This window comes from Hyla sarda, unplaced genomic scaffold (genome assembly GCF_029499605.1).
Source record: "Hyla sarda isolate aHylSar1 unplaced genomic scaffold, aHylSar1.hap1 scaffold_934, whole genome shotgun sequence".
Taxonomy (NCBI): Eukaryota; Metazoa; Chordata; class Amphibia; order Anura; family Hylidae; genus Hyla; species Hyla sarda.
The window spans coordinates 56926-84139 of NW_026610964.1; the positions used below are offsets into that span (position 1 = coordinate 56926).

The 27214-nt window shown below is 48.6% G+C and overlaps 8 non-coding genes and 2 pseudogenes across 8 annotated transcripts; all 10 read left to right on the plus strand.

Annotated features, from left to right (window-relative positions):
- Positions 1–1134: 1134 nt before the first annotated feature.
- Positions 1135–1320, plus strand: LOC130350162 (U2 spliceosomal RNA). Its single transcript, XR_008887341.1, has one exon. It is a non-coding gene; the product is annotated as a U2 spliceosomal RNA (small nuclear RNA).
- Positions 1321–3420: 2100 nt separating this feature from the next.
- On the plus strand, positions 3421–3611 carry LOC130350132 (U2 spliceosomal RNA). The gene has a single exon (XR_008887314.1). It is a non-coding gene; the product is annotated as a U2 spliceosomal RNA (small nuclear RNA).
- Positions 3612–5710: 2099 nt separating this feature from the next.
- LOC130350133 (U2 spliceosomal RNA) lies at positions 5711–5901 on the plus strand. The gene has a single exon (XR_008887315.1). It is a non-coding gene; the product is annotated as a U2 spliceosomal RNA (small nuclear RNA).
- A 2102-nt stretch (positions 5902–8003) lies between these two features.
- On the plus strand, positions 8004–8194 carry LOC130350136 (U2 spliceosomal RNA). Its single transcript, XR_008887317.1, has one exon. It is a non-coding gene; the product is annotated as a U2 spliceosomal RNA (small nuclear RNA).
- A 2095-nt stretch (positions 8195–10289) lies between these two features.
- On the plus strand, positions 10290–10480 carry LOC130350137 (U2 spliceosomal RNA). Its single transcript, XR_008887318.1, has one exon. It is a non-coding gene; the product is annotated as a U2 spliceosomal RNA (small nuclear RNA).
- Positions 10481–12583: 2103 nt separating this feature from the next.
- Positions 12584–12729, plus strand: LOC130350170 (U2 spliceosomal RNA; annotated as a pseudogene).
- Positions 12730–18569: 5840 nt separating this feature from the next.
- LOC130350165 (U2 spliceosomal RNA) lies at positions 18570–18745 on the plus strand (annotated as a pseudogene).
- A 2105-nt stretch (positions 18746–20850) lies between these two features.
- On the plus strand, positions 20851–21041 carry LOC130350138 (U2 spliceosomal RNA). The gene has a single exon (XR_008887319.1). It is a non-coding gene; the product is annotated as a U2 spliceosomal RNA (small nuclear RNA).
- A 2102-nt stretch (positions 21042–23143) lies between these two features.
- Positions 23144–23334, plus strand: LOC130350139 (U2 spliceosomal RNA). The gene has a single exon (XR_008887320.1). It is a non-coding gene; the product is annotated as a U2 spliceosomal RNA (small nuclear RNA).
- A 2103-nt stretch (positions 23335–25437) lies between these two features.
- On the plus strand, positions 25438–25628 carry LOC130350140 (U2 spliceosomal RNA). Its single transcript, XR_008887321.1, has one exon. It is a non-coding gene; the product is annotated as a U2 spliceosomal RNA (small nuclear RNA).
- Positions 25629–27214: the final 1586 nt, after the last annotated feature.

Here is a 27214-nt window from a genome sequence, read left to right on the forward strand (position 1 = left end):
TGGAGTCTTAAATAATTTCTTTTTCGCCGGTGGACTAGCACCCCAATAATCAGGCGTGTCGCTTTCAGCGGAGGAGTCATTGGGACCTCCATCAGAGTTAGAAATGTCAGAGTCCATAGCAGCAGACCAGTCAGTGATGTCTTGGGCTGGAGGGCCTGGTACTCGTTCTGAGTTTGTATGTAAAAGTACAGTCTCAGCAGGTGGCATAGAAGTAATTGCATATTTCTGATTAGTACTACCCCAGGTGGCTGAGTTTTGAGTCTCTTTGTCAGTGTTTGCATTCACATTGAGCTCAGTTGTGAGACCTTGCTGTGGAGGCAGTGGTGAAACAGTTAAAGCATGTGTCTGTGAGAGCTGAGTCAGCGTCTCACTGTGCTGCTTCACTGAGCTGTCAGGACGGGAGGAACTTCCTGGTGGAGATCGTGCAGCTTCTGCTGGGGTCAGGCTGGCTGAAAGGTGAGTGGGGTCTGGAGAGGACTTGTTAGAGTCAGGTGTAGCCCCATGTCTTTTGTGAGGAGCAGTTCCAGTTATAGAGGGGCCAGAGGGAGTGTGGGTTGAGGCAGACTTTGAAAGTTGTGTGCCTCGCTGTACAAGCGGGGGAGGGAGAGAGCGAGATGGAGAAGGTACCTGTTTGTTGTTGCTCTCAGCCATCATATTCAGCTGCTTCTTATGCACTGCTTCTGTGTCTGTCCGGGTGCCTGAGCGTGCAGTCACCAGCCCAGCTTGCACACACAGTATTTCCCGCGCTGCGCACAGTGGGTCCGGCTGTGTGGAGTGAGGAGGCCGCACTGTGGATGTCCGAGGCTCAGATGAAGCCGGCCACACTGTGAAGAACTTAGTTATGTGCTGGGGACGTTTAGCTGCTGCTTTCTTGCTTTTCTTTCTAAAATTGCCTCCCATGACACTTAGAAAAGCCCTAGATGTGGTAGCCCAGGCAGGAGCACTCACTCCATGCGGCTCATCTCTCGGAGCTCCAAGCCACGCCCCTCCAATATAATCAGTTTTTATGACATTTGTATAATGTTTTATCCTGCCATTTTTATTTTTTCTCCTTTTATAACTGGTTTTATTATTTGTATTTTAAAACTTTTGTGAACCTTTTATTATTTTGCATTTTAAATTCTGTATGGTTTCTTATTTATTCAATAAAATTTTGTTGAAACCTTATCTGTTCTTATCAGTTTAATATCTGATACGTCCCCTATCTGGGGACCATATATTAAATGGATTTTTGAGAACGGGGGCTGATTTCGAAGCTTGCTTCCGTCGCCCTATGCATTGACCCGATATGGCAGTATCTTCGGGTACAGTGCACCACCCCCTTACAGGGTTAAAAAGAAAGATTCCTACTTTCATTGCTACCTGCTTGCTTGCTGGCTAGCCAGCTAGCCAGCCCTGTGGGCCTTGCTGCTGCTGCTTCTGCAGCCAAAAAGCAAAAGGTGGTGCTGCTGCTGCTTCTGCTGCTTCTGCTTCTGCTTGTGTCTGGCCGCTGTTGGAGCGTCCAGGCACAGGACTTCTGCTGCTGCTGACTAAATGGCCTCCTTAATTGGATCATTTGAGTAGCCAGCACACCTGTGCAGGTAGGGCATGACATGATAGGCAGCTGCCTTGATAGCGGGTGGGTGCTGAATGTTCCTAATTGACAAAATAAGATTAATGCTTATGAAGAAATATAAAATCTCATCCCTTCCCCAATATCGCGCCACACCCCTACCCCTTAATTCCCTGGTTGAACTTGATGGACATATGTCTTTTTTCGACCGTACTAACTATGTAACTATGTAACATAACATGGGGGGGGGGGGGGGGGGGTCTCCTGGCTGTTCACACAGGTGTGTCATTGCTGTACATTGACCATGCATTGCTTCTGTGGTATTGCAAAGGCAAAGACAAATGCTTCCAGCCATCCATTGCACTAATGGATTGGTCATCAGCTGGCTGTCTATGTCCCGCATCAATATAGACCAAAGTACAGAGGGTTAGGCTATGCTATTGTGCACCTACCTGATGCATCAGAAGGTGCGAGGCCCTTGCTAAATTCTGTGCACAGACTTTGAGATCTATGCTTTAGACTGTATCTAAACCTGCTCCAACATGGACTGACATTCTGGCCTACTTTCAGCCGATGCGACTTGTCTGTCGCTGAACAGTCGCTTTTTATGTATTCAGCACCTATGTATAATGTTGTAAAAATGCTCTAGAAGCTAAAGTCGCAGAAATGTCGCACATATTTGGCCTGCAACTTTCTGTGCGACAAATTCAGACAGGAAAAATCAGTATAAATCCTTAGAAAATTATCCCCCAGTGTCTCCATCTGCTGGCGGTATTGAATAAGCATTGCTGCACTGATGGGGTATGCATTAGACGAAAAAAAAGAAGAAAAAGAAGAATAATACGCCCAGAAAAGAGGCGAAAAGGAGAAAAACGTAAAAAAACGTGAAAAAAAAGTAAGAGGAAGAGAAGGGAAAAAAAGGTGGAAATGGGTTTAAAAGTGATTTCGGCGGAGAAATATATATATATATATATATATATATATATATATATATACGCGCACACACACACATATATATAAACGTATTCTCCGTTGAGATATTGCAGCCGCTGCTGTGTCCAGGCCCAGGAGCCTTAGCACTGTGCTATGATGTCACTCAATACCACTGACATCACTAGGTGTAAACAACATCTCTCCTTTGCTGTGTATGTGACTATGGAGCTGTTTGGTGATGTCGTCTATTACGGCCTTCATAGAAGCAACAGGAGATTGTTGCATCCATCTACAACCCTCAGAACTACAGTGCTATGATGTCACTCACTTCCACAGGCCTTGCAGAGTGTAAACAACAACAACCCAGCTTTGTTGTGTATGTAACCATAGGGATTTGTGATGTCACCTAGAACCTTCACAGCAGCGACAGCTTTATGAGGAGCATCAGCACTGCTCTGCCTGAGCAGAACCATCACCGCCATAGGTTGTCAAATAACCCGGATTTAACCCACACAGGTAAGTCCAATGGGGTGCAGGCATGTCCTCTATGCTTACAGCTTCCCGTGGGTGTTGGTTTGATACCGTTTGGGGACAGCCAAGGAGGCATCTGCAGGCAACAAAGGTAGGTGTGTGCTTGTGTGTGTGTTTCCTATGCAGATCCTAAGCCCAGTGTCACATGCAAGTAGGAGGAGTAAGAAGGGTTCCTGGCAAATCCGGGTTATGGATTGCATTTAAAAAGGCCCCGTGGGAGTGCAATGGGCCCCTGTCTTGCTGCTTAGCAATAATGGTATGGGTTTAGGTTCTGCTGTGTGTACTGGTGGTTGACTGCCCCCCAGCCCAGAGTGTGCATGGAAAATTGTCTGGCAGCCTCCCTGACAGCAAGCAGTGATAGTGCCCATGAAGGGGACCTTGTTGGGCCCGCCCCTTTCACGGTTATCGCTTCTCGGCCTTTTGGCTAAGATCAAGTGTAGTATCTGTTCTTATCAGTTTAATATCTGATACGTCCCCTATCTGGGGACCATATATTAAATGGATTTTTGAGAACGGGGGCTGATTTCGAAGCTTGCTTCCGTCGCCCTATGCATTGACCCGATATGGCAGTATCTTCGGGTACAGTGCACCACCCCCTTACAGGGTTAAAAAGAAAGATTCCTACTTTCATTGCTACCTGCTTGCTTGCTGGCTAGCCAGCTAGCCAGCCCTGTGGGCCTTGCTGCTGCTGCTTCTGCAGCCAAAAAGCAAAAGGTGGTGCTGCTGCTGCTTCTGCTGCTTCTGCTTCTGCTTGTGTCTGGCCGCTGTTGGAGCGTCCAGGCACAGGACTTCTGCTGCTGCTGACTAAATGGCCTCCTTAATTGGATCATTTGAGTAGCCAGCACACCTGTGCAGGTAGGGCATGACATGATAGGCAGCTGCCTTGATAGCGGGTGGGTGCTGAATGTTCCTAATTGACAAAATAAGATTAATGCTTATGAAGAAATATAAAATCTCATCCCTTCCCCAATATCGCGCCACACCCCTACCCCTTAATTCCCTGGTTGAACTTGATGGACATATGTCTTTTTTCGACCGTACTAACTATGTAACTATGTAACATAACATGGGGGGGGGGGGGGGGGGTCTCCTGGCTGTTCACACAGGTGTGTCATTGCTGTACATTGACCATGCATTGCTTCTGTGGTATTGCAAAGGCAAAGACAAATGCTTCCAGCCATCCATTGCACTAATGGATTGGTCATCAGCTGGCTGTCTATGTCCCGCATCAATATAGACCAAAGTACAGAGGGTTAGGCTATGCTATTGTGCACCTACCTGATGCATCAGAAGGTGCGAGGCCCTTGCTAAATTCTGTGCACAGACTTTGAGATCTATGCTTTAGACTGTATCTAAACCTGCTCCAACATGGACTGACATTCTGGCCTACTTTCAGCCGATGCGACTTGTCTGTCGCTGAACAGTCGCTTTTTATGTATTCAGCACCTATGTATAATGTTGTAAAAATGCTCTAGAAGCTAAAGTCGCAGAAATGTCGCACATATTTGGCCTGCAACTTTCTGTGCGACAAATTCAGACAGGAAAAATCAGTATAAATCCTTAGAAAATTATCCCCCAGTGTCTCCATCTGCTGGCGGTATTGAATAAGCATTGCTGCACTGATGGGGTATGCATTAGACGAAAAAAAAGAAGAAAAAGAAGAATAATACGCCCAGAAAAGAGGCGAAAAGGAGAAAAACGTAAAAAAACGTGAAAAAAAAGTAAGAGGAAGAGAAGGGAAAAAAAGGTGGAAATGGGTTTAAAAGTGATTTCGGCGGAGAAATATATATATATATATATATATATATATATATATATATACGCGCACACACACACATATATATAAACGTATTCTCCGTTGAGATATTGCAGCCGCTGCTGTGTCCAGGCCCAGGAGCCTTAGCACTGTGCTATGATGTCACTCAATACCACTGACATCACTAGGTGTAAACAACATCTCTCCTTTGCTGTGTATGTGACTATGGAGCTGTTTGGTGATGTCGTCTATTACGGCCTTCATAGAAGCAACAGGAGATTGTTGCATCCATCTACAACCCTCAGAACTACAGTGCTATGATGTCACTCACTTCCACAGGCCTTGCAGAGTGTAAACAACAACAACCCAGCTTTGTTGTGTATGTAACCATAGGGATTTGTGATGTCACCTAGAACCTTCACAGCAGCGACAGCTTTATGAGGAGCATCAGCACTGCTCTGCCTGAGCAGAACCATCACCGCCATAGGTTGTCAAATAACCCGGATTTAACCCACACAGGTAAGTCCAATGGGGTGCAGGCATGTCCTCTATGCTTACAGCTTCCCGTGGGTGTTGGTTTGATACCGTTTGGGGACAGCCAAGGAGGCATCTGCAGGCAACAAAGGTAGGTGTGTGCTTGTGTGTGTGTTTCCTATGCAGATCCTAAGCCCAGTGTCACATGCAAGTAGGAGGAGTAAGAAGGGTTCCTGGCAAATCCGGGTTATGGATTGCATTTAAAAAGGCCCCGTGGGAGTGCAATGGGCCCCTGTCTTGCTGCTTAGCAATAATGGTATGGGTTTAGGTTCTGCTGTGTGTACTGGTGGTTGACTGCCCCCCAGCCCAGAGTGTGCATGGAAAATTGTCTGGCAGCCTCCCTGACAGCAAGCAGTGATAGTGCCCATGAAGGGGACCTTGTTGGGCCCGCCCCTTTCACGGTTATCGCTTCTCGGCCTTTTGGCTAAGATCAAGTGTAGTATCTGTTCTTATCAGTTTAATATCTGATACGTCCCCTATCTGGGGACCATATATTAAATGGATTTTTGAGAACGGGGGCTGATTTCGAAGCTTGCTTCCGTCGCCCTATGCATTGACCCGATATGGCAGTATCTTCGGGTACAGTGCACCACCCCCTTACAGGGTTAAAAAGAAAGATTCCTACTTTCATTGCTACCTGCTTGCTTGCTGGCTAGCCAGCTAGCCAGCCCTGTGGGCCTTGCTGCTGCTGCTTCTGCAGCCAAAAAGCAAAAGGTGGTGCTGCTGCTGCTTCTGCTGCTTCTGCTTCTGCTTGTGTCTGGCCGCTGTTGGAGCGTCCAGGCACAGGACTTCTGCTGCTGCTGACTAAATGGCCTCCTTAATTGGATCATTTGAGTAGCCAGCACACCTGTGCAGGTAGGGCATGACATGATAGGCAGCTGCCTTGATAGCGGGTGGGTGCTGAATGTTCCTAATTGACAAAATAAGATTAATGCTTATGAAGAAATATAAAATCTCATCCCTTCCCCAATATCGCGCCACACCCCTACCCCTTAATTCCCTGGTTGAACTTGATGGACATATGTCTTTTTTCGACCGTACTAACTATGTAACTATGTAACATAACATGGGGGGGGGGGGGGGGGGGTCTCCTGGCTGTTCACACAGGTGTGTCATTGCTGTACATTGACCATGCATTGCTTCTGTGGTATTGCAAAGGCAAAGACAAATGCTTCCAGCCATCCATTGCACTAATGGATTGGTCATCAGCTGGCTGTCTATGTCCCGCATCAATATAGACCAAAGTACAGAGGGTTAGGCTATGCTATTGTGCACCTACCTGATGCATCAGAAGGTGCGAGGCCCTTGCTAAATTCTGTGCACAGACTTTGAGATCTATGCTTTAGACTGTATCTAAACCTGCTCCAACATGGACTGACATTCTGGCCTACTTTCAGCCGATGCGACTTGTCTGTCGCTGAACAGTCGCTTTTTATGTATTCAGCACCTATGTATAATGTTGTAAAAATGCTCTAGAAGCTAAAGTCGCAGAAATGTCGCACATATTTGGCCTGCAACTTTCTGTGCGACAAATTCAGACAGGAAAAATCAGTATAAATCCTTAGAAAATTATCCCCCAGTGTCTCCATCTGCTGGCGGTATTGAATAAGCATTGCTGCACTGATGGGGTATGCATTAGACGAAAAAAAAGAAGAAAAAGAAGAATAATACGCCCAGAAAAGAGGCGAAAAGGAGAAAAACGTAAAAAAACGTGAAAAAAAAGTAAGAGGAAGAGAAGGGAAAAAAAGGTGGAAATGGGTTTAAAAGTGATTTCGGCGGAGAAATATATATATATATATATATATATATATATATATATATATACGCGCACACACACACATATATATAAACGTATTCTCCGTTGAGATATTGCAGCCGCTGCTGTGTCCAGGCCCAGGAGCCTTAGCACTGTGCTATGATGTCACTCAATACCACTGACATCACTAGGTGTAAACAACATCTCTCCTTTGCTGTGTATGTGACTATGGAGCTGTTTGGTGATGTCGTCTATTACGGCCTTCATAGAAGCAACAGGAGATTGTTGCATCCATCTACAACCCTCAGAACTACAGTGCTATGATGTCACTCACTTCCACAGGCCTTGCAGAGTGTAAACAACAACAACCCAGCTTTGTTGTGTATGTAACCATAGGGATTTGTGATGTCACCTAGAACCTTCACAGCAGCGACAGCTTTATGAGGAGCATCAGCACTGCTCTGCCTGAGCAGAACCATCACCGCCATAGGTTGTCAAATAACCCGGATTTAACCCACACAGGTAAGTCCAATGGGGTGCAGGCATGTCCTCTATGCTTACAGCTTCCCGTGGGTGTTGGTTTGATACCGTTTGGGGACAGCCAAGGAGGCATCTGCAGGCAACAAAGGTAGGTGTGTGCTTGTGTGTGTGTTTCCTATGCAGATCCTAAGCCCAGTGTCACATGCAAGTAGGAGGAGTAAGAAGGGTTCCTGGCAAATCCGGGTTATGGATTGCATTTAAAAAGGCCCCGTGGGAGTGCAATGGGCCCCTGTCTTGCTGCTTAGCAATAATGGTATGGGTTTAGGTTCTGCTGTGTGTACTGGTGGTTGACTGCCCCCCAGCCCAGAGTGTGCATGGAAAATTGTCTGGCAGCCTCCCTGACAGCAAGCAGTGATAGTGCCCATGAAGGGGACCTTGTTGGGCCCGCCCCTTTCACGGTTATCGCTTCTCGGCCTTTTGGCTAAGATCAAGTGTAGTATCTGTTCTTATCAGTTTAATATCTGATACGTCCCCTATCTGGGGACCATATATTAAATGGATTTTTGAGAACGGGGGCTGATTTCGAAGCTTGCTTCCGTCGCCCTATGCATTGACCCGATATGGCAGTATCTTCGGGTACAGTGCACCACCCCCTTACAGGGTTAAAAAGAAAGATTCCTACTTTCATTGCTACCTGCTTGCTTGCTGGCTAGCCAGCTAGCCAGCCCTGTGGGCCTTGCTGCTGCTGCTTCTGCAGCCAAAAAGCAAAAGGTGGTGCTGCTGCTGCTTCTGCTGCTTCTGCTTCTGCTTGTGTCTGGCCGCTGTTGGAGCGTCCAGGCACAGGACTTCTGCTGCTGCTGACTAAATGGCCTCCTTAATTGGATCATTTGAGTAGCCAGCACACCTGTGCAGGTAGGGCATGACATGATAGGCAGCTGCCTTGATAGCGGGTGGGTGCTGAATGTTCCTAATTGACAAAATAAGATTAATGCTTATGAAGAAATATAAAATCTCATCCCTTCCCCAATATCGCGCCACACCCCTACCCCTTAATTCCCTGGTTGAACTTGATGGACATATGTCTTTTTTCGACCGTACTAACTATGTAACTATGTAACATAACATGGGGGGGGGGGTCTCCTGGCTGTTCACACAGGTGTGTCATTGCTGTACATTGACCATGCATTGCTTCTGTGGTATTGCAAAGGCAAAGACAAATGCTTCCAGCCATCCATTGCACTAATGGATTGGTCATCAGCTGGCTGTCTATGTCCCGCATCAATATAGACCAAAGTACAGAGGGTTAGGCTATGCTATTGTGCACCTACCTGATGCATCAGAAGGTGCGAGGCCCTTGCTAAATTCTGTGCACAGACTTTGAGATCTATGCTTTAGACTGTATCTAAACCTGCTCCAACATGGACTGACATTCTGGCCTACTTTCAGCCGATGCGACTTGTCTGTCGCTGAACAGTCGCTTTTTATGTATTCAGCACCTATGTATAATGTTGTAAAAATGCTCTAGAAGCTAAAGTCGCAGAAATGTCGCACATATTTGGCCTGCAACTTTCTGTGCGACAAATTCAGACAGGAAAAATCAGTATAAATCCTTAGAAAATTATCCCCCAGTGTCTCCATCTGCTGGCGGTATTGAATAAGCATTGCTGCACTGATGGGGTATGCATTAGACGAAAAAAAAGAAGAAAAAGAAGAATAATACGCCCAGAAAAGAGGCGAAAAGGAGAAAAACGTAAAAAAAACGTGAAAAAAAAGTAAGAGGAAGAGAAGGGAAAAAAAGGTGGAAATGGGTTTAAAAGTGATTTCGGCGGAGAAATATATATATATATATATATATATATATATATATATATATACGCGCACACACACACATATATATAAACGTATTCTCCGTTGAGATATTGCAGCCGCTGCTGTGTCCAGGCCCAGGAGCCTTAGCACTGTGCTATGATGTCACTCAATACCACTGACATCACTAGGTGTAAACAACATCTCTCCTTTGCTGTGTATGTGACTATGGAGCTGTTTGGTGATGTCGTCTATTACGGCCTTCATAGAAGCAACAGGAGATTGTTGCATCCATCTACAACCCTCAGAACTACAGTGCTATGATGTCACTCACTTCCACAGGCCTTGCAGAGTGTAAACAACAACAACCCAGCTTTGTTGTGTATGTAACCATAGGGATTTGTGATGTCACCTAGAACCTTCACAGCAGCGACAGCTTTATGAGGAGCATCAGCACTGCTCTGCCTGAGCAGAACCATCACCGCCATAGGTTGTCAAATAACCCGGATTTAACCCACACAGGTAAGTCCAATGGGGTGCAGGCATGTCCTCTATGCTTACAGCTTCCCGTGGGTGTTGGTTTGATACCGTTTGGGGACAGCCAAGGAGGCATCTGCAGGCAACAAAGGTAGGTGTGTGCTTGTGTGTGTGTTTCCTATGCAGATCCTAAGCCCAGTGTCACATGCAAGTAGGAGGAGTAAGAAGGGTTCCTGGCAAATCCGGGTTATGGATTGCATTTAAAAAGGCCCCGTGGGAGTGCAATGGGCCCCTGTCTTGCTGCTTAGCAATAATGGTATGGGTTTAGGTTCTGCTGTGTGTACTGGTGGTTGACTGCCCCCCAGCCCAGAGTGTGCATGGAAAATTGTCTGGCAGCCTCCCTGACAGCAAGCAGTGATAGTGCCCATGAAGGGGACCTTGTTGGGCCCGCCCCTTTCACGGTTATCGCTTCTCGGCCTTTTGGCTAAGATCAAGTGTAGTATCTGTTCTTATCAGTTTAATATCTGATACGTCCCCTATCTGGGGACCATATATTAAATGGATTTTTGAGAACGGGGGCTGATTTCGAAGCTTGCTTCCGTCGCCCTATGCATTGACCCGATATGGCAGTATCTTCGGGTACAGTGCACCACCCCCTTACAGGGTTAAAAAGAAAGATTCCTACTTTCATTGCTACCTGCTTGCTTGCTGGCTAGCCAGCTAGCCAGCCCTGTGGGCCTTGCTGCTGCTGCTTCTGCAGCCAAAAAGCAAAAGGTGGTGCTGCTGCTGCTTCTGCTGCTTCTGCTTCTGCTTGTGTCTGGCCGCTGTTGGAGCGTCCAGGCACAGGACTTCTGCTGCTGCTGACTAAATGGCCTCCTTAATTGGATCATTTGAGTAGCCAGCACACCTGTGCAGGTAGGGCATGACATGATAGGCAGCTGCCTTGATAGCGGGTGGGTGCTGAATGTTCCTAATTGACAAAATAAGATTAATGCTTATGAAGAAATATAAAATCTCATCCCTTCCCCAATATCGCGCCACACCCCTACCCCTTAATTCCCTGGTTGAACTTGATGGACATATGTCTTTTTTCGACCGTACTAACTATGTAACTATGTAACATAACATGGGGGGGGGGGGGGGGGGGGTCTCCTGGCTGTTCACACAGGTGTGTCATTGCTGTACATTGACCATGCATTGCTTCTGTGGTATTGCAAAGGCAAAGACAAATGCTTCCAGCCATCCATTGCACTAATGGATTGGTCATCAGCTGGCTGTCTATGTCCCGCATCAATATAGACCAAAGTACAGAGGGTTAGGCTATGCTATTGTGCACCTACCTGATGCATCAGAAGGTGCGAGGCCCTTGCTAAATTCTGTGCACAGACTTTGAGATCTATGCTTTAGACTGTATCTAAACCTGCTCCAACATGGACTGACATTCTGGCCTACTTTCAGCCGATGCGACTTGTCTGTCGCTGAACAGTCGCTTTTTATGTATTCAGCACCTATGTATAATGTTGTAAAAATGCTCTAGAAGCTAAAGTCGCAGAAATGTCGCACATATTTGGCCTGCAACTTTCTGTGCGACAAATTCAGACAGGAAAAATCAGTATAAATCCTTAGAAAATTATCCCCCAGTGTCTCCATCTGCTGGCGGTATTGAATAAGCATTGCTGCACTGATGGGGTATGCATTAGACGAAAAAAAAGAAGAAAAAGAAGAATAATACGCCCAGAAAAGAGGCGAAAAGGAGAAAAACGTAAAAAAACGTGAAAAAAAAGTAAGAGGAAGAGAAGGGAAAAAAAGGTGGAAATGGGTTTAAAAGTGATTTCGGCGGAGAAATATATATATATATATATATATATATATATATATATATATATACGCGCACACACACACATATATATAAACGTATTCTCCGTTGAGATATTGCAGCCGCTGCTGTGTCCAGGCCCAGGAGCCTTAGCACTGTGCTATGATGTCACTCAATACCACTGACATCACTAGGTGTAAACAACATCTCTCCTTTGCTGTGTATGTGACTATGGAGCTGTTTGGTGATGTCGTCTATTACGGCCTTCATAGAAGCAACAGGAGATTGTTGCATCCATCTACAACCCTCAGAACTACAGTGCTATGATGTCACTCACTTCCACAGGCCTTGCAGAGTGTAAACAACAACAACCCAGCTTTGTTGTGTATGTAACCATAGGGATTTGTGATGTCACCTAGAACCTTCACAGCAGCGACAGCTTTATGAGGAGCATCAGCACTGCTCTGCCTGAGCAGAACCATCACCGCCATAGGTTGTCAAATAACCCGGATTTAACCCACACAGGTAAGTCCAATGGGGTGCAGGCATGTCCTCTATGCTTACAGCTTCCCGTGGGTGTTGGTTTGATACCGTTTGGGGACAGCCAAGGAGGCATCTGCAGGCAACAAAGGTAGGTGTGTGCTTGTGTGTGTGTTTCCTATGCAGATCCTAAGCCCAGTGTCACATGCAAGTAGGAGGAGTAAGAAGGGTTCCTGGCAAATCCGGGATGGATTGCATTTAAAAAGGCCCCGTGGGAGTGCAATGGGCCCCTGTCTTGCTGCTTAGCAATAATGGTATGGGTTTAGGTTCTGCTGTGTGTACTGGTGGTTGACTGCCCCCCAGCCCAGAGTGTGCATGGAAAATTGTCTGGCAGCCTCCCTGACAGCAAGCAGTGATAGTGCCCATGAAGGGGACCTTGTTGGGCCCGCCCCTTTCACGGTTATCGCTTCTCGGCCTTTTGGCTAAGATCAAGTGTAGTATCTGTTCTTATCAGTTTACCTGGCAGGGGAGATACCATGATCGCTACGGTCTGAAGAACTCCAAGCATTGTGGTAGAGATTTTGCGTAGTACGATTGCAGTACTTTTCGTTCTTATTAGAACCGCATTTCTCTAGAGCATACCACCTGAAGATCGTCTCCTGCCTGCCTCGGAACATCTGAAGAAGGAGAAGATCTTGAAGACTGCAGCTCCGGAAGAAGCCGACGAAGAACCTGGAAGAAGGGAATCGGCGGTGAATTCCGGAACAGCGGCGAAGAGGAAGGCGGCGCAGAATCTTTTCGAAGAAACTCGCTGCCTCTGGAGAAGGATTTGCATAGCTCCTCCCACCGGGACCGGATCTGCATAGCTCCTCCCACCCGGGAAAGAAGACTTTGCGAAGCCTCTCTCCACAAGCAAGCAAGGAAGCGGAAAAGAGCCTGCTGGAAGAAGCCATGGCCTCAACCAGCAAGTCCACCCAGGAGGCTGCAGGGCAAGGCCTGGAGGTCCAGCCCCAACCACAGCAAGCTTCAACCTCCACCACGGCAAGGCAGAAGGGCGGCAGAATTCCTAACCTGGAAGCTCCAACCCTGGAGCCCTGGATGAGGCAGACTGTTGCCTTGAAGCTCAAGCCCGTGGACGGAAGGGTGCCGGACATGTCCCACGACGTGTTCTGCAAGAAGATGCTGGCGGATCAAGGCTTCCCCACGGCTGACACCCTGGGAATAGCAACCTTCTTTTCGGGAATCTTCTACATCACCTTTGCCACCATTGGGACCTGTAGAAGATACTGGGAGGTGGTGAAAGCGGCGAGTCCCGAATCCCCTTTCTCTCGCTTTGTGGGCAACTGCCTTATTCAAAGAGAGGAGAGGCGGGTGACGGTCTCAATGCGGAACCCACACACCCCAGGCACGGACATCTCGACCTTCCTGAAGCGCTTCTGCACCGTGGTGAGGGAGCCCACCCGCATCCTGAACTCACTCGGATACTGGACCTGCAAGTGGTCTGTGGTCGTCAGACTCAACAAGAACCCTGCTTCTCCAGACGGACTACAGCACCTGCCAACGACATTTTCCTTGGGCAACTCCACAGGACTTATCTTCTACCCGGACATGCCGCAGACCTGCAGGAGATGTGGCAAGATGGGCCACGAGGGCAAGGACTGTACGGAGGATGCCTGCAGGTATTGCCGTGTGACAGGTCACACGACCAAGGACTGCCCCAAGAGCAAGACCTGCAACCTCTGCGGACTGGCAGCCCACAGCTACAAGGACTGCCCCCAGAGGGAGAGAACATGGGCATCTGTGGCAGCGAGAGCACCGAAGCCAGCCCCAGCTCCGGAGCCAACACCACGGATGGCCAAGCCGACCAAGGAGGGTAAGAAGGCGAAAGCCACCACCCCTGCCCCGTCCCGCCCCTCCCCTGCCCCTCCCGCCCCATCCCCTGCCCCTCCCGCCCCATCTCCTGCCCCATCCCGCCCCACCCCTGCCCCATCCCGTCCCACCCCTGCCCCATCCCGTCCCACCCCTGCCCCTCCTGCCCCATCCCGTCCCACCCCTGCCCCTCCTGCCCCATCCCGTCCCACCCCCACCCCTCCTGCCCCATCCCGCCCCACCCCTGCCCCCCGTACCCCACCCCGGCCCACCCCTGCCCCCCGTACCCCACCCCGGCCCACCCCTGCCCCGTCCTCCCCTGCCCGGCCCACCCCTGCCCCGTCCTCCCCTGCCCGGCCCACCCCTGCCCCGTCCTCCCCTGCCCGGGCACTCTCTCCTGCCCCCCGCCCCACCCAGCCTCCTTTCTCTCCTGGCCCAGCAGCACCTAACCCCCCTCCAGCTGCTGGTGCCCGCCCTTCGGAGGACTTTCCTGTGCTTCCTCCCCCAGGTACCATACAGAGGAAGAGGAAAGGAAGGGACAACGTATCAGAAGAGTCCCACAAAAGAAAGATAATCGAGACCTGCGAAACCCCTCAAGCTTCAGATGAGGAGGAGGAGATGGAGCAGGTCTGCGAGAGCCCTGAGGCTTCAGAAGGAGAGGAGGTGATGGAGCAGGCCCAAGTGGAGCAGGTCCAAGCAGAGCCAGTCCAAGCTCAATCTATGGAGGAGCTGCTGCAGGACCCAGAGGTTAAGAAAATCCTGGACACTCCGTCCAACACGGTCTACGACGAGTTCTTGGAAGGGCGCTACGAGAAGCCACACGAGCCGACAGGCGCCAGAGAAGAGGACCCGTCCGACCAGACTGGTAACTAGTATCAGAACTAACCTCTCTTTTTTTATTCCCATGGCTGATCTCAACATCTTCTGCATTAATGTGAGGAGTATTAGAGCTTGGTTTAGATTCCAGACTGTTCTTACGTTCTTAGATTCCCAGAGGTGTGATGTTTACATGTTGCAGGAATGTGCTTTGTCTGCTTCTAGGTCTTACAACCATCTGGCCAGGCGGTGGCCTCACGGCCCTTCCTACTGGTCTGGTGGGGGCGACAATAGGTCTGCGGGGGTGGCCATCCTGATCAGGGGAGGTAACTTTGCACTTGATTCCGTCCGGGAGCTCGTCTGTGGCAGACTTCTTGTCGCAGACGGTTCCTGGGCGGGTGAGCCCGTGCGGCTCATCAACGTGTACGCCTCCCCTGAGAGGGATGTCCGACTGGAGGTTCTCCAGGCCCTGCGGGCTGAACTCGCCACCACTAGGGCAGTAGTGTTGGGTGGTGACTTCAACTGCCCCATTGAGGTGGACGGGCGCAGTTCTGGCACATCCGCCAACCTGGACGTGACGTCTAAACTGCTGATTGAGATGGTGACGGAGGCATCCTTGCAGGACGTTGTCGGGTCCATCGGGAACGGCTCCGTAAACTATACGTGGAGCCGCCCCGATGGCTCGCTCCGTTCTCGGATAGACTTCATCTTCACTTCGAGAGCAGTCAGAAAGGTGTCGTACTCTATGGTCCCCTGCTTCTTCTCTGACCACAGGGCCATTCGATTCCGGGGGACTCTGGGCCATGGATTCCCTCCTGGCCCAGGCTCCTGGAAGTTGAATTGTGCCCTGTTGGAGCAGAGGGAGGTCATGGAGGAACTTAGGGATGCGTACCTTGTATGGCGAAATGACAAATGTCTGTTCAAGTGCATCAGCGATTGGTGGGAATATGTTAAAGTCGAATTCCGTTGTTTCTTTCAGGCAAAAGGCAGACAACAGGCGTGTGCGAAGAAGTGGGACTTGAGGAAACTGCAGCGCGAGCTGCGGTCCCTGCAGGACCTGCTCCAGTGTGGCTGGGACGTCAGGGAGGAGCTGGAGGAGACCAAAAAGAGCTTGAAAAGGCACTTTGAGGAGGAATCCAAGCGAATCGTCTTTCGTTCCAAGGTGGAGAACCTGGAGAAGGGTGAGAAATGTAACTCTTTCTTTTTCAGGAAGCTCCATGCCGGCCACACGCCCCTGACTGAGCTACGAGATGAGACCGGACACATGAGGAGCGGCAAGGAGGAAGTGATGGGGGTCGTCCACGACTTCTACAGCAACCTCTACGCCCCCAAGTCATCCGACCCCGAAGCCGCCGAGAGGTTCCTGTCAGGTGTCACTAACGTTGTTGATCCCGCAGGTGCGGCGGCTATGGACGATCCCTTGACGGTGGGGGAGCTGCTCTCTGCCGCTAGATCCTTTAAGCCCGGCAGGACCCCGGGCAGTGACGGTCTCCCGGCCGAGCTCTACGTAGCGCTGGGTGACCTGATCTGTCCGGACCTGTTGGAGGTGTACGAGGAGATGGTGGTGGGGGGCAGAATGCCTCCGTCGTTGAGGGAAGGGATGATCACGATCTTGTATAAGCGGAAGGGGGAGAGATGTGACCTGAAAAACTGGCGTCCCATCTCTCTCCTGAACGTGGACTACAAGATCCTCGCCAAGGTGCTGGCCAACAGGCTGAAACCTGTCATGGGGCAGATCGTCCATCCGGACCAGACCTGCAGCATTCCTGGCCGCAGGATTGCCGACAGCCTTGCCCTTGTGAGAGACACGGTCCATTACATCCAGGACCGCGGGGGCCGCGCCGCCCTGGTCAGCTTAGATCAGGAGAAGGCGTTCGACCGTGTCTCCCACGCATTCATGGACAGGGTTTTGCGCAGGCTGGGTCTGGGGAAGATGTTTTGCTCTTTTGTTAACGTTATGTATTTTGACATTTACAGCACGGTGTTGGTGAACGGCTGGAAGACTGACCCCTTTTCCATTCTTTCAGGGGTTAGACAAGGCTGCCCCCTTTCACCTCTCCTTTTTGTTTGTGTTATAGAGCTCTTCGCTGAGACTATCCGGCAGAATGGAGAGATCAGAGGGATCACCGCACCAGGACCAGATCGCCACGAGGTCAAGTGCTCGCTCTACATGGACGACGTGACCGTCTTCTGCGCTGACCAGCGTTCGGTGACTGCACTCGTCCAGACCTGCGAGGACTTCGGCAGAGCTTCGGGGGCAAAAGTCAACTGCGGGAAGTCGGAGGCCATGCTCTTCGGGGAGTGGCACCTGGCTTCTTCCGCCCCCTTCCCCTTTACTATTAAGCCGGACTTCATTCAAATTCTTGGAGTCTGGTTCGGGAAGGAAGGAGCGGCCCTTAAGTCTTGGCAAGACCGACTAGGAAGGATAAACTCAAAGATCGGACTGTGGAGCTCCAGAAAGCTCACGATGGAAGGCAAGGCACTTGTCCTGCGGAGTGAAGTTTTGCCTGTGCTCCAATATACCGCACAGGCCTGGCCTCCCCATACCACCGTTTGCAAGGCCATCACCCGGACAGTGTTTGGCTTCGTCTGGGGCAAAATGGACAGAGTCAAGAGGACCGTGATGTACAAGGAACCCCGCAAGGGTGGGAAGGGAATACCCGACATCCCCGCTCTGCTGAGGGCCTCCTTTGCATGTGTCACGGTGCAGCGGACTCTTGTAGAAAAGACTGGCTCAGCGGGCAGGTCCATGTCTCGCTTGCTTCTCATGCCCCTCTGGAGACAGCTGGGCTGGGACAAGTGGGACAGCTCCATCCCTTACAACTGGAACACTCCCTGGTTCTATGGGGATGTTGTCAGGTTTGTGAGGGAGCACCAGCTGGAAGGACTGAAACCAGACCTATGGAAGCCAAAGACAATCCACAAGCTCATCCGAGCTAAGGACTCGACCGAGCTGGTTCCGGGACTCCCCGCAGCCACTGCAGAGACAGTTTGGAACAATGTGGCCTCAAAGCGGCTTACCAATGGACACAAGGACTTGTCGTGGATGGCCGTCATGGGAGGTCTCTCTCTCAGGTCATTCATGCATGCCCGCAACCTGTGCAAGACCCGGTACTGCCCCCGTTGCCCCTACGTGGAGGAAACATCTTTCCACGTGTTTTGGCAGTGCCCCTTTGCACAGGGTCTGTTGGACGCCCTAGAACAGGAACTCAGAGACTCAGTGCCCAGGAGCTGCCTATCGTACCATTCGGTGCTTTACGGCCTGTTCCCTGGGACCCACGACGTGGAGGCCATCCAGGAGGCCTGGCGCCTTATGAACTGTTTTAAGGACGCAGTGTGGCTTGCCAGGAACCGCCTCGTGATCAACAGGGAAAACATGTCCGCCCGGGACTGCCGCAGGTTCATCAAGAACCTGCTTAGAGACTATTCCATCTTGGACAGCTCGGCCGTTGATGAGGAAGAAGAGGAGTGAAGACCCCTCTCCTTCTCCCATGTCCCCCTGAAGATACAGCCCAACAGTTTGGCCCTGTGATCCGCCCCCCCTCCCTACCCCCACATAGTCGCCCACACCCCTACCCCGATCACAGATTGTATTATTTGGTTTTTGTTTGATCTCTTGTGCCTTTATATTGCAGGATTGAGCTGAATGTTAGAGTAGCATGGTGTGCGATGTATAGCTTAGGGAACCTTTGCTGTGTATTGTACTATCATGCTTTGTGTGACTGTAATTTATTGTACGACTTGTAATGACTGAACGGAAAATAAAGCTCTTTCAATCAAAAAAAATCTGTTCTTATCAGTTTAATATCTGATACGTCCCCTATCTGGGGACCATATATTAAATGGATTTTTGAGAACGGGGGCTGATTTCGAAGCTTGCTTCCGTCGCCCTATGCATTGACCCGATATGGCAGTATCTTCGGGTACAGTGCACCACCCCCTTACAGGGTTAAAAAGAAAGATTCCTACTTTCATTGCTACCTGCTTGCTTGCTGGCTAGCCAGCTAGCCAGCCCTGTGGGCCTTGCTGCTGCTGCTTCTGCAGCCAAAAAGCAAAAGGTGGTGCTGCTGCTGCTTCTGCTGCTTCTGCTTCTGCTTGTGTCTGGCCGCTGTTGGAGCGTCCAGGCACAGGACTTCTGCTGCTGCTGACTAAATGGCCTCCTTAATTGGATCATTTGAGTAGCCAGCACACCTGTGCAGGTAGGGCATGACATGATAGGCAGCTGCCTTGATAGCGGGTGGGTGCTGAATGTTCCTAATTGACAAAATAAGATTAATGCTTATGAAGAAATATAAAATCTCATCCCTTCCCCAATATCGCGCCACACCCCTACCCCTTAATTCCCTGGTTGAACTTGATGGACATATGTCTTTTTTCGACCGTACTAACTATGTAACTATGTAACATAACATGGGGGGGGGGGGGGGGGGTCTCCTGGCTGTTCACACAGGTGTGTCATTGCTGTACATTGACCATGCATTGCTTCTGTGGTATTGCAAAGGCAAAGACAAATGCTTCCAGCCATCCATTGCACTAATGGATTGGTCATCAGCTGGCTGTCTATGTCCCGCATCAATATAGACCAAAGTACAGAGGGTTAGGCTATGCTATTGTGCACCTACCTGATGCATCAGAAGGTGCGAGGCCCTTGCTAAATTCTGTGCACAGACTTTGAGATCTATGCTTTAGACTGTATCTAAACCTGCTCCAACATGGACTGACATTCTGGCCTACTTTCAGCCGATGCGACTTGTCTGTCGCTGAACAGTCGCTTTTTATGTATTCAGCACCTATGTATAATGTTGTAAAAATGCTCTAGAAGCTAAAGTCGCAGAAATGTCGCACATATTTGGCCTGCAACTTTCTGTGCGACAAATTCAGACAGGAAAAATCAGTATAAATCCTTAGAAAATTATCCCCCAGTGTCTCCATCTGCTGGCGGTATTGAATAAGCATTGCTGCACTGATGGGGTATGCATTAGACGAAAAAAAAGAAGAAAAAGAAGAATAATACGCCCAGAAAAGAGGCGAAAAGGAGAAAAACGTAAAAAAACGTGAAAAAAAAGTAAGAGGAAGAGAAGGGAAAAAAAGGTGGAAATGGGTTTAAAAGTGATTTCGGCGGAGAAATATATATATATATATATATATATATATATATATATATATATATACGCGCACACACACACATATATATAAACGTATTCTCCGTTGAGATATTGCAGCCGCTGCTGTGTCCAGGCCCAGGAGCCTTAGCACTGTGCTATGATGTCACTCAATACCACTGACATCACTAGGTGTAAACAACATCTCTCCTTTGCTGTGTATGTGACTATGGAGCTGTTTGGTGATGTCGTCTATTACGGCCTTCATAGAAGCAACAGGAGATTGTTGCATCCATCTACAACCCTCAGAACTACAGTGCTATGATGTCACTCACTTCCACAGGCCTTGCAGAGTGTAAACAACAACAACCCAGCTTTGTTGTGTATGTAACCATAGGGATTTGTGATGTCACCTAGAACCTTCACAGCAGCGACAGCTTTATGAGGAGCATCAGCACTGCTCTGCCTGAGCAGAACCATCACCGCCATAGGTTGTCAAATAACCCGGATTTAACCCACACAGGTAAGTCCAATGGGGTGCAGGCATGTCCTCTATGCTTACAGCTTCCCGTGGGTGTTGGTTTGATACCGTTTGGGGACAGCCAAGGAGGCATCTGCAGGCAACAAAGGTAGGTGTGTGCTTGTGTGTGTGTTTCCTATGCAGATCCTAAGCCCAGTGTCACATGCAAGTAGGAGGAGTAAGAAGGGTTCCTGGCAAATCCGGGTTATGGATTGCATTTAAAAAGGCCCCGTGGGAGTGCAATGGGCCCCTGTCTTGCTGCTTAGCAATAATGGTATGGGTTTAGGTTCTGCTGTGTGTACTGGTGGTTGACTGCCCCCCAGCCCAGAGTGTGCATGGAAAATTGTCTGGCAGCCTCCCTGACAGCAAGCAGTGATAGTGCCCATGAAGGGGACCTTGTTGGGCCCGCCCCTTTCACGGTTATCGCTTCTCGGCCTTTTGGCTAAGATCAAGTGTAGTATCTGTTCTTATCAGTTTAATATCTGATACGTCCCCTATCTGGGGACCATATATTAAATGGATTTTTGAGAACGGGGGCTGATTTCGAAGCTTGCTTCCGTCGCCCTATGCATTGACCCGATATGGCAGTATCTTCGGGTACAGTGCACCACCCCCTTACAGGGTTAAAAAGAAAGATTCCTACTTTCATTGCTACCTGCTTGCTTGCTGGCTAGCCAGCTAGCCAGCCCTGTGGGCCTTGCTGCTGCTGCTTCTGCAGCCAAAAAGCAAAAGGTGGTGCTGCTGCTTCTGCTGCTTCTGCTTCTGCTTGTGTCTGGCCGCTGTTGGAGCGTCCAGGCACAGGACTTCTGCTGCTGCTGACTAAATGGCCTCCTTAATTGGATCATTTGAGTAGCCAGCACACCTGTGCAGGTAGGGCATGACATGATAGGCAGCTGCCTTGATAGCGGGTGGGTGCTGAATGTTCCTAATTGACAAAATAAGATTAATGCTTATGAAGAAATATAAAATCTCATCCCTTCCCCAATATCGCGCCACACCCCTACCCCTTAATTCCCTGGTTGAACTTGATGGACATATGTCTTTTTTCGACCGTACTAACTATGTAACTATGTAACATAACATGGGGGGGGGGGGGGGGGGGGTCTCCTGGCTGTTCACACAGGTGTGTCATTGCTGTACATTGACCATGCATTGCTTCTGTGGTATTGCAAAGGCAAAGACAAATGCTTCCAGCCATCCATTGCACTAATGGATTGGTCATCAGCTGGCTGTCTATGTCCCGCATCAATATAGACCAAAGTACAGAGGGTTAGGCTATGCTATTGTGCACCTACCTGATGCATCAGAAGGTGCGAGGCCCTTGCTAAATTCTGTGCACAGACTTTGAGATCTATGCTTTAGACTGTATCTAAACCTGCTCCAACATGGACTGACATTCTGGCCTACTTTCAGCCGATGCGACTTGTCTGTCGCTGAACAGTCGCTTTTTATGTATTCAGCACCTATGTATAATGTTGTAAAAATGCTCTAGAAGCTAAAGTCGCAGAAATGTCGCACATATTTGGCCTGCAACTTTCTGTGCGACAAATTCAGACAGGAAAAATCAGTATAAATCCTTAGAAAATTATCCCCCAGTGTCTCCATCTGCTGGCGGTATTGAATAAGCATTGCTGCACTGATGGGGTATGCATTAGACGAAAAAAAAGAAGAAAAAGAAGAATAATACGCCCAGAAAAGAGGCGAAAAGGAGAAAAACGTAAAAAAACGTGAAAAAAAAGTAAGAGGAAGAGAAGGGAAAAAAAGGTGGAAATGGGTTTAAAAGTGATTTCGGCGGAGAAATATATATATATATATATATATATATATATATATATATATATACGCGCACACACACACATATATATAAACGTATTCTCCGTTGAGATATTGCAGCCGCTGCTGTGTCCAGGCCCAGGAGCCTTAGCACTGTGCTATGATGTCACTCAATACCACTGACATCACTAGGTGTAAACAACATCTCTCCTTTGCTGTGTATGTGACTATGGAGCTGTTTGGTGATGTCGTCTATTACGGCCTTCATAGAAGCAACAGGAGATTGTTGCATCCATCTACAACCCTCAGAACTACAGTGCTATGATGTCACTCACTTCCACAGGCCTTGCAGAGTGTAAACAACAACAACCCAGCTTTGTTGTGTATGTAACCATAGGGATTTGTGATGTCACCTAGAACCTTCACAGCAGCGACAGCTTTATGAGGAGCATCAGCACTGCTCTGCCTGAGCAGAACCATCACCGCCATAGGTTGTCAAATAACCCGGATTTAACCCACACAGGTAAGTCCAATGGGGTGCAGGCATGTCCTCTATGCTTACAGCTTCCCGTGGGTGTTGGTTTGATACCGTTTGGGGACAGCCAAGGAGGCATCTGCAGGCAACAAAGGTAGGTGTGTGCTTGTGTGTGTGTTTCCTATGCAGATCCTAAGCCCAGTGTCACATGCAAGTAGGAGGAGTAAGAAGGGTTCCTGGCAAATCCGGGTTATGGATTGCATTTAAAAAGGCCCCGTGGGAGTGCAATGGGCCCCTGTCTTGCTGCTTAGCAATAATGGTATGGGTTTAGGTTCTGCTGTGTGTACTGGTGGTTGACTGCCCCCCAGCCCAGAGTGTGCATGGAAAATTGTCTGGCAGCCTCCCTGACAGCAAGCAGTGATAGTGCCCATGAAGGGGACCTTGTTGGGCCCGCCCCTTTCACGGTTATCGCTTCTCGGCCTTTTGGCTAAGATCAAGTGTAGTATCTGTTCTTATCAGTTTAATATCTGATACGTCCCCTATCTGGGGACCATATATTAAATGGATTTTTGAGAACGGGGGCTGATTTCGAAGCTTGCTTCCGTCGCCCTATGCATTGACCCGATATGGCAGTATCTTCGGGTACAGTGCACCACCCCCTTACAGGGTTAAAAAGAAAGATTCCTACTTTCATTGCTACCTGCTTGCTTGCTGGCTAGCCAGCTAGCCAGCCCTGTGGGCCTTGCTGCTGCTGCTTCTGCAGCCAAAAAGCAAAAGGTGGTGCTGCTGCTGCTTCTGCTGCTTCTGCTTCTGCTTGTGTCTGGCCGCTGTTGGAGCGTCCAGGCACAGGACTTCTGCTGCTGCTGACTAAATGGCCTCCTTAATTGGATCATTTGAGTAGCCAGCACACCTGTGCAGGTAGGGCATGACATGATAGGCAGCTGCCTTGATAGCGGGTGGGTGCTGAATGTTCCTAATTGACAAAATAAGATTAATGCTTATGAAGAAATATAAAATCTCATCCCTTCCCCAATATCGCGCCACACCCCTACCCCTTAATTCCCTGGTTGAACTTGATGGACATATGTCTTTTTTCGACCGTACTAACTATGTAACTATGTAACATAACATGGGGGGGGGGGGGGGGGGGTCTCCTGGCTGTTCACACAGGTGTGTCATTGCTGTACATTGACCATGCATTGCTTCTGTGGTATTGCAAAGGCAAAGACAAATGCTTCCAGCCATCCATTGCACTAATGGATTGGTCATCAGCTGGCTGTCTATGTCCCGCATCAATATAGACCAAAGTACAGAGGGTTAGGCTATGCTATTGTGCACCTACCTGATGCATCAGAAGGTGCGAGGCCCTTGCTAAATTCTGTGCACAGACTTTGAGATCTATGCTTTAGACTGTATCTAAACCTGCTCCAACATGGACTGACATTCTGGCCTACTTTCAGCCGATGCGACTTGTCTGTCGCTGAACAGTCGCTTTTTATGTATTCAGCACCTATGTATAATGTTGTAAAAATGCTCTAGAAGCTAAAGTCGCAGAAATGTCGCACATATTTGGCCTGCAACTTTCTGTGCGACAAATTCAGACAGGAAAAATCAGTATAAATCCTTAGAAAATTATCCCCCAGTGTCTCCATCTGCTGGCGGTATTGAATAAGCATTGCTGCACTGATGGGGTATGCATTAGACGAAAAAAAGAAGAAAAAGAAGAATAATACGCCCAGAAAAGAGGCGAAAAGGAGAAAAACGTAAAAAAACGTGAAAAAAAAGTAAGAGGAAGAGAAGGGAAAAAAAGGTGGAAATGGGTTTAAAAGTGATTTCGGCGGAGAAATATATATATATATATATATATATATATATATATATATATATACGCGCACACACACACATATATATAAACGTATTCTCCGTTGAGATATTGCAGCCGCTGCTGTGTCCAGGCCCAGGAGCCTTAGCACTGTGCTATGATGTCACTCAATACCACTGACATCACTAGGTGTAAACAACATCTCTCCTTTGCTGTGTATGTGACTATGGAGCTGTTTGGTGATGTCGTCTATTACGGCCTTCATAGAAGCAACAGGAGATTGTTGCATCCATCTACAACCCTCAGAACTACAGTGCTATGATGTCACTCACTTCCACAGGCCTTGCAGAGTGTAAACAACAACAACCCAGCTTTGTTGTGTATGTAACCATAGGGATTTGTGATGTCACCTAGAACCTTCACAGCAGCGACAGCTTTATGAGGAGCATCAGCACTGCTCTGCCTGAGCAGAACCATCACCGCCATAGGTTGTCAAATAACCCGGATTTAACCCACACAGGTAAGTCCAATGGGGTGCAGGCATGTCCTCTATGCTTACAGCTTCCCGTGGGTGTTGGTTTGATACCGTTTGGGGACAGCCAAGGAGGCATCTGCAGGCAACAAAGGTAGGTGTGTGCTTGTGTGTGTGTTTCCTATGCAGATCCTAAGCCCAGTGTCACATGCAAGTAGGAGGAGTAAGAAGGGTTCCTGGCAAATCCGGGTTATGGATTGCATTTAAAAAGGCCCCGTGGGAGTTCAATGGGCCCCTGTCTTGCTGCTTAGCAATAATGGTATGGGTTTAGGTTCTGCTGTGTGTACTGGTGGTTGACTGCCCCCCAGCCCAGAGTGTGCATGGAAAATTGTCTGGCAGCCTCCCTGACAGCAAGCAGTGATAGTGCCCATGAAGGGGACCTTGTTGGGCCCGCCCCTTTCACGGTTATCGCTTCTCGGCCTTTTGGCTAAGATCAAGTGTAGTATCTGTTCTTATCAGTTTAATATCTGATACGTCCCCTATCTGGGGACCATATATTAAATGGATTTTTGAGAACGGGGGCTGATTTCGAAGCTTGCTTCCGTCGCCCTATGCATTGACCCGATATGGCAGTATCTTCGGGTACAGTGCACCACCCCCTTACAGGGTTAAAAAGAAAGATTCCTACTTTCATTGCTACCTGCTTGCTTGCTGGCTAGCCAGCTAGCCAGCCCTGTGGGCCTTGCTGCTGCTGCTTCTGCAGCCAAAAAGCAAAAGGTGGTGCTGCTGCTGCTTCTGCTGCTTCTGCTTCTGCTTGTGTCTGGCCGCTGTTGGAGCGTCCAGGCACAGGACTTCTGCTGCTGCTGACTAAATGGCCTCCTTAATTGGATCATTTGAGTAGCCAGCACACCTGTGCAGGTAGGGCATGACATGATAGGCAGCTGCCTTGATAGCGGGTGGGTGCTGAATGTTCCTAATTGACAAAATAAGATTAATGCTTATGAAGAAATATAAAATCTCATCCCTTCCCCAATATCGCGCCACACCCCTACCCCTTAATTCCCTGGTTGAACTTGATGGACATATGTCTTTTTTCGACCGTACTAACTATGTAACTATGTAACATAACATGGGGGGGGGGGGGGGGGTCTCCTGGCTGTTCACACAGGTGTGTCATTGCTGTACATTGACCATGCATTGCTTCTGTGGTATTGCAAAGGCAAAGACAAATGCTTCCAGCCATCCATTGCACTAATGGATTGGTCATCAGCTGGCTGTCTATGTCCCGCATCAATATAGACCAAAGTACAGAGGGTTAGGCTATGCTATTGTGCACCTACCTGATGCATCAGAAGGTGCGAGGCCCTTGCTAAATTCTGTGCACAGACTTTGAGATCTATGCTTTAGACTGTATCTAAACCTGCTCCAACATGGACTGACATTCTGGCCTACTTTCAGCCGATGCGACTTGTCTGTCGCTGAACAGTCGCTTTTTATGTATTCAGCACCTATGTATAATGTTGTAAAAATGCTCTAGAAGCTAAAGTCGCAGAAATGTCGCACATATTTGGCCTGCAACTTTCTGTGCGACAAATTCAGACAGGAAAAATCAGTATAAATCCTTAGAAAATTATCCCCCAGTGTCTCCATCTGCTGGCGGTATTGAATAAGCATTGCTGCACTGATGGGGTATGCATTAGACGAAAAAAAAGAAGAAAAAGAAGAATAATACGCCCAGAAAAGAGGCGAAAAGGAGAAAAACGTAAAAAAACGTGAAAAAAAAGTAAGAGGAAGAGAAGGGAAAAAAAGGTGGAAATGGGTTTAAAAGTGATTTCGGCGGAGAAATATATATATATATATATATATATATATATATATATATATATACGCGCACACACACACATATATATAAACGTATTCTCCGTTGAGATATTGCAGCCGCTGCTGTGTCCAGGCCCAGGAGCCTTAGCACTGTGCTATGATGTCACTCAATACCACTGACATCACTAGGTGTAAACAACATCTCTCCTTTGCTGTGTATGTGACTATGGAGCTGTTTGGTGATGTCGTCTATTACGGCCTTCATAGAAGCAACAGGAGATTGTTGCATCCATCTACAACCCTCAGAACTACAGTGCTATGATGTCACTCACTTCCACAGGCCTTGCAGAGTGTAAACAACAACAACCCAGCTTTGTTGTGTATGTAACCATAGGGATTTGTGATGTCACCTAGAACCTTCAC